Source organism: Macaca mulatta, chromosome 17 (genome assembly GCF_049350105.2).
Source record: "Macaca mulatta isolate MMU2019108-1 chromosome 17, T2T-MMU8v2.0, whole genome shotgun sequence".
NCBI lineage: Eukaryota > Metazoa > Chordata > Mammalia > Primates > Cercopithecidae > Macaca > Macaca mulatta.
In genome coordinates this window covers 17679314-17693768 of record NC_133422.1, presented here as the reverse complement: position 1 = coordinate 17693768, position 14455 = coordinate 17679314, and the positions used below count along the sequence as shown (strand labels likewise).

Sequence of the window (14455 nt, the reverse complement as noted above, 5' to 3'; positions counted from 1 at the left end):
AAGTTGAACTCAGAGAACAACAAGATACAATAAAAATTTTCTATCTATGTTATATATATATATACACACACACATATATACATACACACATGCATATATAGAAATTAGTGTTTAAACAATAGTTTATATATATATGAATACTATTGTTTTATATGTGTGTGTATATGTGTATATATGCTATATATATGCTAATTTGTTATATGCTATATATGTTATATATATATTATATATGTATATATATTTGCTATATATATACATGCTAATTTGAGGAGCATTGAAAACTGGCCAGTACAGGAAAATAACGTAATTGATAATAAGATAATTTTTAATATTAAATACTGGTGTGATATTCATATTATTTAATAACGAGCTTGAAATTTTAAACTAATTTAAAGTTAAAATATAAATTGAAATTTAAAATATATATTACTTTCCATTCTGTAACAAATACATTATTCAAATCTGTTTACCAAGTGATATAATTTATAATGCAAATCTTTTAATAATTCAAAAAATTTCCAAATCATTTGCTAAATCTTAGAAAGTTTTGCTATGACTTCTTTGAAGAATATTTTGCTTGCTGAATATTGCTTCCATTTGTGCCATGACTTTTAAGTAACAACAGTGACCTCTTACCTCCCACCAATTACATTGGTAGTTATTACGTAATAGTTTTAAGCAAAAAAATTATCTTAAAATCAATGACATTGTTAATGGTGTTTTCTCCTCTCTCTGCTTTTGGCAAACTACAAAGAAAAATAAAGTCCTAAACAAACTCAGAAAGGAACAAGACATTATCTATAACACAATTCAACAGATGGAAGTCTTCATCAGTTTTATAACACTTGTAATACTGTCAGATAACTTTATATAATCATATCTCCATTTTTGACCAAGTCATGAAAATCATGAGTTGGGTTTCCATTTAGTTTTGCAGACCAGATGACACGTGGTATAGGTGGATAATTAAGAAAATGGGCACATTGTCTGGGCTGCTAATTACACCTCTACCATGGAAATGTGAAATGACCCCAAACTGTTTCAGTTTTTTCACTTGAAAATGGAGATGATGATGAAAATTATATCATTCTAACAAGTTAGTACGCATTAACAATTATGCCTCACACAGGACAAGTGTCATACAAACATTAGTTCTATTTGTAGTAATAGAAATTAGGTTAATATTCATGATGGATGAGTATTTCAGGGTTTTTCATGAACCAGTGCAATTAAATGGAGGTAAAATACAACAGGAAGCTACATCTTTCCTGATTGAGGCCCCTAGCCACCACAATTGTCCTTTGGTTCCTGTGGTTCCTCTTGTTGCTGGCATGCTCACTATGCCAGTGGACACTATAGTGCCTGACCAGAGACAGCAGTGGCTCTTTAATATCAGCCATGGGCTTTCTTGGTCTCTCCCAGAATCTCTCAGAACCAGACAAGTTGAGGAGCCAGATAGGCGTTTGTTCCCCAGCGGTGCCAGCTCTGCTGCCATTGTGCCTTGTCTTGTCCTGACTGGGCTCACTCTGACTATGTAGACTTATTAACGTGGGAGGTGCAGGATCACTGGTGAAGTGGCTGGTGCTGGGACATAACCCTGGCTTTTGGGGACCAGATGTGTCCCGTGCTTGGGGAATTAAAATGGTAACGTCTCAGAAGCAAGAATTTCAAGGTGCTGACTGCAAAGGCACTGAACAATCAGAATGAATTGGCTTGGAAGGAAATAGACCTGAAAGCAGTGCAATGCTGAGCCAAAAGAAAAATTCTGGCTGCTACCGACTCTTCTCAAACTATCCTCTATATTTTAAACCAAGTGGAAAAGAGCTAATAAAATAAAGCTCTATAATGAAAACAGATGACTATATATTATGCCTTGTGTTGCATAATCTGTTTTGCATGCCATTGTCCAACCTCATAAACTCACCTGACAGGTGATTGGTGAACTGAGAACTTTAGGTTGATTGCATATGACGGTTCTTGCTGCAGTATCTTAAAACAAGCAAAGCAAAAGTCGACGTTTAATTCAATATTTTGTTACATTGTTGATAGGAATTATTTGCATTCATGTTTTTCCTTCTAACTTCACTTTAGGTTAAGGGAGTACAAGTGCAGATTTGTAACATGAGTAAATAACGTGTTGTGGAGATTTAATATACAGGTTATTTCATCAGTTGGGTAATGAGCATAGTACCCAAGAGGTAGTTTCTCAGTCCTCACCCTTCTCCCACTCTTCACCCTCAAGTAGGCCCTACTGTCTATTGCCCTGTTCTTTGTGTACATATGTACTCAGTGTTTAGCTCCCACTTGTAAGTGGGAACATGTGGTATTTGGTTTTCTGCTCCTGTGTTGACTTCCTTAGGATAATAGTCTCCAACTGCATCCATGTCATTGTAAATAACATGATCTTGTTCTTCTTTATGGCTGTGTAGTATGCCAGGCTGTATATGTACTACTTTTTTTTTTTATTTTCTAGTTCAGCATGATGGGCATCTACGTTGATTATATGTATTTGGTATTGTTAATAGTGCTGCAATGAACGTACATGCTCATGTGTCTTTATGATAGAATGATTTATATTGCTTTGGGTATATACCCAGTAATGAAATCGCTGGGTTGAATGGTAATTCTGTGTTAAGTTGTTTGAGAAATCCAAACCTTCCACAGTGGCTGAACTAATTTACATTGCCACTAACAATGTATAAGCACTGCCTTTTCTCCACAATCTTGCCAGCATCTGCTATTTTATTACTTATAGTCATTCTGACAGTTGTTAGGTGGTATTTCATTGTGGTTTTAATTTGCATTTATGTAATGATTAGTGATACTGAACTTTTTTCATAGGTTTGTTGGTCGCTTGTATATCTATCTTCTTTTGAGAAGTGTCTGCTCATGTCCTTTATCCATTTTTTAACGAGGTTTCTTTTTTTGCTTGTAAATGTGTTTAAGTTTGTTATAGATTATGGATATTAGACATTTTTTAAATGCAAATATTTTCAATTCAAATACTTTGCAAATATTTTCTCCATTCTGTAGGTTTTCTGTTTACTCTGTTGATAGTTTCTTTTGCTATGCAGAAGCGCTTTAGTTCAATTAGGTCTCCCTTGTAAATTTTTGTTTTTGTTGCTTTTGGAGTCTTTTTCATGAAATATTTGCCAGAGCCTATGTCCATCATAGTATTCATAGGTTTTCTTCTAGAACGTTTATAGTTTTAGATTTTACATTTAAGTCTTTAATCTGTCTTGAGTTGATTTTTGTATATGGTGAAAGAAGGGGTCCACTTTCAATCTCCTGCATATGTCTAGCCAGTTATTCCAGGTATTGAATAGGGAGTCCTTTCACCATTGCTTGTTATTATCAACTTTGCTGAAGGTCAGATGGTTATAGGTGGCCTTTATTTATAAGTTCGCTAACCAGTTCCAATGGTCTATGTGTTTGTTTTTTTTTTCTACCAATACCGTGCTGTTTTGATTACTAAAGCTTTGTAGTACAGTTTGAAGTCAGGTAGTAATATCATTTAGATCTGTGTCCCTGCCAAAATCTCTTGCTGAATGTAGCCCCCAGTGTTGAAAGTGGAGCCTGGTGGGAGGTGATTGAATCATGGGGGCATTTTTTTTTTTTCATGAATGGTTTAGCATCATCCTTTTGGTGTTGTTCTCATGACAGTGAGTAAGTTCTTGTGAGATCTGGTTGTTTAAAAGTGTGTAGCACCTCTTTCCTCACCCTCTTGCTCCTGCTCCAGCCATGTGATGTGTCTGCTCCCCCTTTGCCTTATGCCTTCATTGTAAGTTTCCTGAGGCCACTTCAGAAGCTGAGCAAATGCCAGCATCACGCGTCCTGTACAGCCAGTGGAACCATGAGCCAATTAAACCTCTTTTCTTTATAAATTACCCAGTCTCAGGTATTTCCTTATAGCAATGTGAGAATGGATTCATACAAGTAGTGTCATACCTCTCGCTTTGTTCTTTTTACTTGGGAATTCTTTGGCTATGCAGGCTCATTTTTGGTTCCCCATGAATTTTAGAATAAAGTTTTCTAAATCTGTGAAAATGTGATAGTATGATAGAAATAGCATTGAATCTGTAAATTGCTTTGGGCAGTATGGCCAATTTAACAATACTGATTCTTCTAATCCACGAGCATGAAATGTTTTTCTATTTGTGTTGTGTCTGATTTCTTTCAGTAGTGCTTTGTAATTCTCATTGTAGAGATCTTTTACCTCCCTAGTTACTTGTATTTCCAGGTATTTGATTCTTTTTTGTGGCTCTTGTCAATGAGACTGTGTACTTGATTTTTTTTTTCTCAGTTGGAGTGTTACTGGTTTATAGAAATGTTACTGATTTTAATACATTTATTTTGTGTTCTGAAACGTTGCTGAAGTATTTTTATTAGGTGGAGGAGCCTTTCAGCAGAGACTACGAGGTTCTTTAGGTATAGAATTGTATCTTCTGAGAAGGCAGATAGTTGACTTCCTGTCTTTCTATTTGGTTTCCTTGTATTTCTTCTCTTGTCTGATTGCTCTGGCTAGGACTTCCAAAATGATATTTAACAGGAGTCGTGAGAATGGGCATTCTAGACTTATTCTGGTTCTCAAGGGGAATGCTTCCCACTTTTGTCCATTCAGTATGAGGTTTGCTGTGGGTTCATCATAAATAGCTCTTCTTATTTTGAGGTATGTGCCTTTGATATTTAGTTTGTTGAGGGTTTCTAATATGAGGGGATATTGAATTTTATCAGAAGACTTTTCTGTCTATTGAGATAAGCATGTGGTTTTTTGTTATAGTTCTGTTTGTGTCATGAGCCACATTGATTGATTTGTGTATATAGAACCAACCTTTCCAACTAGAAATAAAGCCTACTTCATCATGGGAATAGCATTTTGATGTGCTGTCAGATCCAGTTTGCTAATATTTTGTTGAGGATTTTTACATCTATGTTCTTCAGGAATATTGGTCTAAGTTTTTCTTTATTGTGTCTGTGCCAGGTTTTGGTATCACAGTGATGCTGACCTCATAGAATTAGTTAAGGATGAGTCCTTCTTCCTCTATTTATGGCAGTAGTTTTAGTAGTATTGTTACCAGCTCTTTTTTATACATCTAGTGGATTTCAGCTGCAAATCCGTCTGGTTCAGGGCATTTTCTGGTTGACAGATTTTTATTACTGATTGAATTTTGGAAGTCATTATGAGTCTGTTTAGGGATTCAATTTCTTCCTGGTCCAATCTTGAGAAATTGTATATTTCCAGGAATTCATTTATTTATTCCTGGTTTTCTAGTTTTGTGTGCATAGAGGTATTTATAATAGTCTGAGAGTTTTTTTTTTTTTAATTTTCTGAGGAGTCAGAGATGATGTCCACTTTGTCATTTCTGATTGTGTTCGTTTTAGTTTTCTCTCTTTTTTTCTTTATTAGTCTAGATAGTTGTATAGCAATCTTCTTTATTCTTTTGACGAACACACTTTTGGTTTTGTTTATCTGTTGTAAGTCTTTTCATGCCTCCATTTTGTTCAGTTCAGCTCTGATTTTGGTTATTTCTTTTCTTCTGCTACCTTAGTGGTTGGTTTGCTCTTGTTTTCATAGTTCTCCTAGGTGTGATGTTAAGTTGTTAATTTGTGATCTTTCTAACTTTTTGATGTGAATTTTTAATGCTATAAATTTTCCTCTTATACTGCTTTAGGTATGCTCCAGAGATTCTGGTATGTTGTATCTTTGTTTTCATTAGTTTTAAAGAACTTCTTGATTTCTGCCTTAATTTCATTGTTTACCCAAAAGCCATTCAGAGGTGTATTGTTTAATTTATATGTAATTGTATGGTTTTGAGAGATCTTATTTGTATTGATTTCTATTTTAATTACACTGTGATCTGAGAGTGTGGTTGGTAAGATTTTGATTTGGTGAATTTGCTGAGAATTGCTTTATGGTCAAGCATGTGGTGAGTTTTAGAGTATGTGCCATGTGCAGATGAGAATAATGGATATTCTGGTTTTGTTTGGATAATTCTGTACATGTTTGTCTAATCATTTTGGTCAAATGTTGAGTTTAGATCCCAAATATCTTGGTTAGTTATCTGCCTCATTGATCTATCTAACACTGTTAGTAGGGTATTTAAGTCTTCCACTATTATTAAGCAGTTATCTAAGTGTATGCATAGGTCTCTAGAAACTTGTTTTATGAATATGGGTGTTCCAGTGATGGGTACACATACATTTAGAATAGTTAAGTCTTCTTGTTAAATTTAACCCTTTATTCAAAAAGGAAAGCATTGTTGATTTAAAGCATGTTTTGTCTGAAATAAGGATAGCAACCCTGCTTTTTTTGGCCTTTGCTTTGAGCCTATGAGTATCATTGCATGTGAGATGGGTGTCTTGAAGATAGCTTACCATTGCGTTTTGCTTCTTTATCCAATGTGTCAGTCTGTGTCTTTCAAATGGGGCATTTGTCTCATTTATGTTCAAGGTTTATACTGATGTGTGCAGATTTAACCTTGTCATTATCTTGTTAGCCAGTTGTTATGTAGACTTGTTTATGTGGTTGCTTCATAATCTTTGGGCCCAGATGGTTTCATAAAGAGCTGTGTGAAATTAACACCAGTTTTATCTATTCTACAAAGTAGAAGAGATGGTCTATGTACTATCTCTATGTCAATGGTCTATGTACTAAATCGCATTTTTGTCATGCCTGGCTACAGTCTCTTGTTTCCATGTTTACCATTCCCTTAAGGACCTCTTCTGAAGCAGGTCTGGTGGTAACAAATTCTGTTAGCATTTGCTTCTCTGAAAACAATTTTATTTCTCTTTCACTTATGAAGCTTATTTTGGCTGGATATGAAATTCTTGGTTGAAATGTATTTTCTTTCAGGATGTTGAACATAGGCACTCATTCTCTTCTGGCTTGTAGACTGCTGAAAGGCCCACTGTTAGCCTGATGGGGTTCCCTTTGTAGATAACCTTTCCCCTTCTCTCTAGCTACCTTAAATATTTTTTCTTACTCACTGACCTTTAAGAATCTGATGACTATTTGTCTTGGGAATGGTCATTTTTGTGTAGTATCTCCCAGAGCTTGGCTGATCTTCTTCAATTTGAATGTTGACCTCTCTAGCGAGTTTGGGGAAGCTTTCTTGGACAATATCCTCAAATATTTTTTCCAAGTTGATTGCTCTCTTTCCTCTTTCAGGGATGCCACTGAGTTGTAGGTTTTGTTTCTTTACATAATCTCATATTTCTTGAAGGTTTTGTTAATGCTTTTTAACTTTTTTCTTTATTTTGGTCTGACTGAGTTTACTCAAAGAACTGATGTTTGAGTTCTGAGATTCTTTCCTCAGCTTGGTCTATTATGATTTTATACTTATGATTGTATTATGAAATTCTTGTAGTGAGTTTTCAGCTCTATCAGATCAGTTTAGGTTCTTTCTTAAAAATGGCTATTTTGTCTTTCAGCTCTTATATTGTTTTCCTAGCTTCCTTAGATTTCTTGGATTGGGTTTTAAGTTTCTCTTGAATCTTGATGATTTTCATTTCCATCCAGATTCTGAATGTTCTGTCTGTCATTTCAGTGTGTTTGAGAACTATTTCTGGGGAAGTAGTGCAATCATTTGGAGGTAAGAACACACTCTGGTTTTTCAAGTTGCCAGAGTTCTTGCATTGGTTCTTTATCATCTGTGTGGGCTAATGATCCTGTAATCTTTCTAGTTGCTATACTTTGGATGGGGCTTATTGGTTTTATATTCTGTGATGCCCTTGTGCATTTGATTGTGGTATAAATTGGATTCAGTTGACTGGATTCATTTCTGGACAGTTTCACAGGGGGCCAAGGCTCAGATCAGCACTCTTGGGCTGCATGCTCTAACCCTGGGGACTGGGACCGGGCCCACAGCTTTGTTCTTTGACTCCTCAGGGATCCTGTTTCACCAGAGGGGCTGAAGTATTCCCAGTCCACTGGTAACAACCCTCTTAATGGGTCATGCCGGCAAAAGTACTTCACTGGGGAAGTGGCAGTGAGGCCTATGCTTTCAATCACCAATGAAGTGGTACAAGAAGGCTGTGAGCAAAAGCACACTGGTGAAGCAGTGTGGGGTGCTGTCAGCAGGTGCATGCTGGGAGTGGCTCATCTGCAGAAGCTCTCTGATGATTTGGTGGTATCTGCCGGTGAAGATATTATGGCAGTGGCCACTGGGAAATGCCACAGTTGGAGATCTCAGACTGCACTACTGGGAGAGACCAGCAGACAGGGGGCTGTCAGATCAGACTGTCCCCATCCCATGAGCAGACAGTCCTGTTCCACCCATGTCTTATAGGCAACAAAGGCCCAAGCCACCTAGAGGAGCATGGTGAGCCTTGGGGTATGGGTGTCCCCAACCATGTGCCACTGCTGCCATTTCCATGCCAAACCCTGTAGGCTCTACACCACTTAGAGTCCTGTCCCTGTCAACTCTCTAAGCAGCTCTCTCTGCCAACTCAAATGTTCATGTGGGTCATCAGTTCCCCTTCAGCTAGGATTCCAGAGGTCTGTGGTGATATTTGGCCACTCACGCCTATTTGACTCATACTTTCCCTAGGAGCTGCCCAGGGCACAAAGCACATCCTGGCACTCAGCAATCTTGTGCAGAGTTCCCAGCCTCCTCCCCTTTCAGGGCAGGATCTGTGGCCTTCCTCTATTTATTCCCAATGCCATCCTTCTGAAAATCTGCTTGGAGTGTGCCAGTCTTCTTCATGGTCTGGTCTCTCAATAGGTTGGAGAAGCTATTCTTAGCAGCATGCAGTCAGCCATCTTGGCTCTTGTCCCAGTATTAATTTCTATTTTAAAAAATATTTCATGAAATATTATTTTGTTCTTTATCACTGATTTTGTTGGATTATGTGACATGTCTCACCTAAATCCTGGCTGTGTCTGAAAGTTTGGACAAGTAGAAGTTCCAGGAAAGAGATCTGGACGGCTAGTGACTTGCAGGATCACTGAAGGGTAGCAGCTTACGATAGTGGCCTTTGATGTACATGAATATAAATGTATATTTTGACAACTGCTATGACCTCATGTATGCACTAGCAAAATTATAAAAATGTCCAATTCAAAAAAGTAGAAAAAGCCTAGCAGATTAAGCCTGAAGCATAAGAATGGTAGTAATACACAAATGTAAACAGGTGACATAGGTACAATAAAGATTAAGAAAATCCAAAGTCAGTTCCTTAAGAACTCCTAAAATAGACATATCTAAGATTTAATTAACACAACTTCAAATTTCTTACAAAAAATACTAGTAAGTTGACTTCAGTAAAAATGTGTGTGTTTATATGTGATACATTCTGACCACATATGATTATCTCCCAAAATACAAAAATGTAAAGATGACTTGACTTTTTAAAATGTTTGATATAATTTACTATAATGATGGAACAAAATAGAGTAATTCATCCTTTAGAGAATTGTCTCAAAAATATAATGAGATTTTTAATCTATCAGAATTAATAATAGAATCTAGCAATGCAAATTATAGTTAGAAATCATTACTATTGCAAATACTAGTTTTATATTTTTAAATTACAAATACATATTACAGATTGTGAAAATATATGTTGTAAATATTTAAATATTGTATTCATTTTTAAAGCCCTTTCCCCATGATATTTTGTTTATAACTATTATCATTCTTCTTATAATATAGTTTATCAAGTTACAGATACTTCCTCCTACAGTATTATATGCTTCTTGAAACCAGGAAAAATGTAAAATTTATTGTAGATACTTCCTCCTACAGTATTATATGCTTCTTGAAACCAGGAAAAATGTAAAATTTATTGTATGTCTCCTGAGTCAGTTTTGTTTCCAATGCATTCTACATGTTCAATCAATGTTTCCTAAATGGAAATAAAATAGGAAACACACAGCAGTTCTGGAGTAAATGAAATGTCCTTCAATAAAATAAGAAAGAATCTTATTCCTAGATTTGACACCTTAGCTTGAATCTTGGCCGTTTATGGAGTAGACCCACAGAGGAAGTGGATGTAGAGTAATAGATTTTGATGAAGAAGAAGAGAGGGTGAAACGATGGTGTTGATTCTATTGGCTGCTAGAACAGGGAACTCTCCACTGAAAGAATGCAGGAATGGAATAGACAGTAGCCAAGAAAAATACCATTTGTATCACAATTTAAACTACAATTTAGCCTGTTGGTTCCGGGGCAAAGCTGTTGAAGGATAACTGCTACTTTGCTTTTACCTCCTTGGAGTTGATCTCAAAGGAAAAATGCTAATAAATGGTTACCACTTTCAATATCAGTGAATCATTCAATATTAATCATAGCCACGGAAAAATCAGTTATGTCTGAGGACACTGTCACATTAATTTGATAGCCAGCAACTGCTATTTATATAAGGTAACGTTAAATATGAGAAATGACATAAGTGAAATCAAAAGGAAATGAAACAATTTTTGAACAAGACTATGACTCAATAGTGAACTAAAATCAATGAAGAGAAAGTAGAGGGTTTTTTTTTTTTTCCTCCAGAGTATATCTGATAAAATGATTATACTGTGAATTTTTCCTATTTTCCCATTTTATAGTGAGGTTTAGCTTATGTGACAGCAGCCCAGCACCAAATGTTCTCTGACACACTAAGGATTTTCTTGCCACAACACTGGACATTTCGAAACCTAAGAACAAGGAAGTCTTATGAATGACTTTGTCACTACTCTTGACCACATGGTAAGATCCTTCCCTTTTTTTAAAATTTGTCTCAAACCTCTTTATTTTCTGAAGGCTTTTATAAATGATTCCATAATCTCTCAGATTTTTCATCTTTATGACAAAACTTATTTCACTTTAGCACTGAATTGTCTACTTTTATATATCTTAGTCACTTTGTACTTACATATAGGTTTCTTTTTCTGGCTTTCCCACTGTATGATAGGGATTAAAACTTGTGTTTCCTTTAATAATGAGATACTAAAATAGAAAAGAGCAATAACTCACAGTACCCTAACAGCCTAAACAACTACTGTTACCATTTCTCTGATTCTGTGTGCCATCTATATGAACATCAGAGATACAGCTATCCACTCTCTTTTACTCACTTGAGTACTTTGACCTGCTGTTAAATAGTCTGAATTTGTAAAATGATATTTAACAGATGCATCAGTATAGTTTGGATGTTTGTATCCTCCAGATCTCATATTGAAATGTAATCCCCAATGTTGAAAGTGCAGCCTAGTGGGAGGTAATTGGATCATGGGGGCAATTCCTCATGAATGGCCTAGTGCTCTCTCAGTGGTAGTAAGTTCATAGTAATGAGTTCACTCAAGATCTGGTTGTTAAAAAGAGTCTGGGACCTCTGTCACTCTCTCTTGCTCCCTCTCTCAACATATAATACAATGGCTCCTCTCTGCCTTCCACCATGGGTAAAAGTTTCCTGAGGCCCCACTAGAAGCAGAACTGGCACCATGCTCCTTGTACAGTCCACAGAACTGTGAGCCAAATAAACCTCTTTTCTTTGTAAATTACCCAGCCTCAGGTATTCTTTTATAGCAACACAAAATGGAAGCAATGGAAATAAACAATGGAAATAACAAGTTTCTAGAATCTTCAAGTCAATATCCCAAAAGGCTAGAATCAGAGGAGAACTGATGGTAAAAAGAAGCAAAGGGTGTAAGGAATCAGCACTGAATATACATTTGATATGCCAGTTTCTATTATAGGTGTTTTACAGATAGGATACCAGTTATATCATTGCTACAATCCCACTCAGTGAACACTGTTGCTCACATTTTATACATGAAGCTGTGAGTACAAGTGGCCAAGTGTTTTGGACAGAGTCAGGCTGCTTGTAGCTGGCAGAGCCAGGAATTGCACCCACTGTCATGTAGTTAGACTAAAAATGCTCATTTCCTTTCAAAACACTGTGTATCTCACAAAGAGAAATATTTTAATTTGTATTCTAACTGAGAGAATATAATTGAGACTTTTGGAAGAGAGAGAATTAAAAATTAAGCTTTGGGGTTTGTTTGTAGTTATAAATACCACTTTCAGACTTTTTTTCACTTTATATTTCCTACTCAAAGATTTGTTAAAATATAAACTTTACCAAACACATACCCAATTCTTCCACTGGTAACATTTTTATTTTTGTGTCGTTCCTGGTTTACATTTTCATGAAAATATATTTCATTCAAAACAAATATTGCTGTAAACCTGCATCATAATTAATAACTAATTTTCTTTACAGACTGTCATAATTTTAGAATCTGGCTTGATTTTCACTCGTTTTGCTCTTCTTTTTGCAAATCACCAGGAAAAAATACAGAAAATCAAATTGAATCAACATTGCTTTTATGTCTGCCACATTAACTACACTACAACTTTTTGAAGAGAACTCAGCAAAAAGATAACATGAAGATTAACACCAGAGTATTACATACAGAAGAGAGATCTTAGAGCCAACAGGCAACATTTGTTATTTCCATAAATACTTACATTTATCTAAATTCTAGAAAGAAAAAATGCAAATTAATGCAATAACTCTTGTCTCTTAGGAAGATATTTTCAAATGTGTTGTTACACTATCATTTATTCAGTGCCATAAATAAACTTCAGTGTTAACAAGCATAAATTAAATCAAGGTCTCTGACCTGGGATCTAGCTATCAAGTCAAACTGTAACAAATCATAAAACGTAATCACATCTAAACTCTTCATTGTTATAGGAGTAAATGAAGTGAAGTGAATTAAGAACAATGTGATTTATGTTTTCATTAAACAGAGCACTGGGGCAATTTGAGACAGTACTTTAGATAACTTTTTAATAGATTGTTACATTTCATTACTGAAAAGAAATTGGAGATTATCTAATCTAATATCCTCCTTTCTTTGTGACTACTGTTTTTTCAGATGAGGAAAATGTCTGGAGAAGTGTATTATTTGCCTGAAGTTACAAAGATTTTTCTGTTAGGGATGGGACTATAATAAAAATCAGACCTTTTTTCATTATATGTATTTCCTTCATTAAATATATATAATATGTATTATATAATGCATATTAAGGAAAATAGAAGTATCTGTATAATTTTTAGTTCTAATATGTTCTATTTTTTTTTGTTTTGTTTTTAAATTATGAGTAAAAATAGGATAAAATTAAAGTAAAAGTTACTGTGACCTTTGGTGCTGAACCATGCCTCAATGAGGATATCACTGTAAGGCTGGAGTATAGATTATGAATCAATGAGGCCAAGTTTAACCAAAGGTTTCCTGGACTGCTTTGCGTATTTCTCAACCAAGGGAAAGGAGGACAATATCAAAATTAGGAAGCCACATTGACAAGTCACTGGGTTTGGACAAACTGGAGAGAGTTGACATAAATGTGACTGGAGAGTAGATTTGGCTCAAGTAGTAAGGCTGGTATGGTAGGAAACTAACACAGTTATCTGCCTTACCTCAAATGTGTCTCCCTAGTTGATTAATCAGTAAGATTTACAGCAAACCTAAATATTTGTCACTGGTAAATACTGTGAAAGACTGTGATATGGTTTGGGTATTTGTCCCCTCCAGATCCCATGTTGAAATGCAATCACCAATGTTGGAAGTGGGGATGTGATTAGATCATGGGAATGGATGCCTCGTGAATGGTTTAGCATCATTCCCATGGTGATAAGTGAGTTCTTGCTCAGTTAGTTCAGGCAAGTTCTGGTTGTTTAAAAGTGCATGGCATCTCCCTGCTCTCTCTCTTGCTCCAGCTTTCACCACATACTGTACTGGCTCCGTCTTTGCCTTCCACCGTGATTGTAAGCTTCCTGAGACCTCAGCAGAAGCAGACACCAAAAGCATGCTTCCTGTACAGCCTGAAGAACCAATTAAACCTCTTTCTTTTAAAAGTATTCAGTCTCAAGTATTTCTTAATAGCAACACAAAATCAGCCTAGTGCAGACTGAGACAGGAGTTTCTGTCTTCCTCCAAAATATAAATAAAGACTACAGCAACCACTACTACAATTAATAATATAGCAGTAACAATACGAGTAATATTACGTCAACAACAGACTCTGAACTTGGAGCTTTCCTAAGGAGTTCTCATTTCCACAGTAGTGTTTTCAACATGTTTTTGACCATGGCTGCCTCCACTCATGTTTTCTAAGAACTAATGCGTTGATTTCATTCCTCAAAAATTCTGTTTTTTTTTATTTTCTTATCTTTATATTTTTTATTTTTTTAAATAGTATTGTATAAAAATTATCTTTATTTTTTAAAATAGACACATTTGTGTGTCTGTCATTGTTCTAGGCCCTTCATAAATATTTATGCTATAATTTATGTAATAACATTATAAAATAGGTCCTACTATTATTCTCATTTTGCAAGTGAGAAGAAAAACAGCATCCTGGAGATATAAAGAGATTTTTTTCACGGTCTTCTAACTGGCGAGTGAGACCATTAAGATTTTAACCTAGGTTTAAAGTCATAGAAAGTTCACCAAAAGCAC

General features: G+C 35.5%; 1 long non-coding RNA gene across 1 annotated transcript in view; it reads left to right on the top strand.

The window, feature by feature from the left end:
- The window catches only part of LOC106994236 (uncharacterized), a 31139-nt gene extending 20417 nt beyond the window's left edge, over positions 1-10722 (top strand). Inside the window, exon 4 of the long non-coding RNA XR_003724115.2 lies at positions 10553-10722. This is a non-coding gene — a long non-coding RNA (uncharacterized LOC106994236). The remainder of the gene's footprint in view (positions 1-10552) is intronic.
- Positions 10723-14455: the final 3733 nt, after the last annotated feature.